Source organism: Orycteropus afer, unplaced genomic scaffold, assembly GCF_000298275.1.
Source record: "Orycteropus afer afer isolate SDZICR_OR568_19922 unplaced genomic scaffold, OryAfe1.0 scaffold00153, whole genome shotgun sequence".
Classification (NCBI taxonomy): domain Eukaryota; kingdom Metazoa; phylum Chordata; class Mammalia; order Tubulidentata; family Orycteropodidae; genus Orycteropus; species Orycteropus afer.
The window spans coordinates 2,927,223-2,927,591 of record NW_006921740.1 but is presented as its reverse complement, the minus strand read 5'-3'; the positions used below and the strand labels follow the sequence as shown (position 1 = coordinate 2,927,591).

General features: G+C 44.7%; 1 non-coding gene across 1 annotated transcript; it reads left to right on the top strand.

Moving 5' to 3' along the window:
* Positions 1 to 246: 246 nt before the first annotated feature.
* Positions 247 to 319, top strand: TRNAK-UUU. Its single transcript has one exon. It is a non-coding gene; the product is annotated as a tRNA-Lys (tRNA).
* The last annotated feature ends 50 nt before the right edge of the window (positions 320 to 369 follow it).

Here is a 369-nt window from a genome sequence, read left to right as displayed (position 1 = left end):
ATTGATAACAAACATTAACAAGGATTCTACACAGTCTGTATAGGAGGAGGTCCATGGCAGGGGGCGGGATTGACTCCATAAGTTACCACGCTGGGCGACACCAACCCTAGTGATACCACTGATGTATCTGTTATTACAGTATCAAAATAGTTCAATTGACTTAAAAATCCTCTGTGTTCCACCTGTTCATCCCTGCCCTTTCCAGGCCTCTGGCAAATGCTGATCTTTTTACTGTCTTTGTAGTTTATCCAGATAGCTCAGTTGGTAGAGCATCAGACTTTTAATCTGAGGGTCCAGGGTTCAACTCCCTGTTCAGGCAGAGTTGTCACTTTGGGAGCTCTGGTAGCATAGTGCCTAAGGCATTTGACT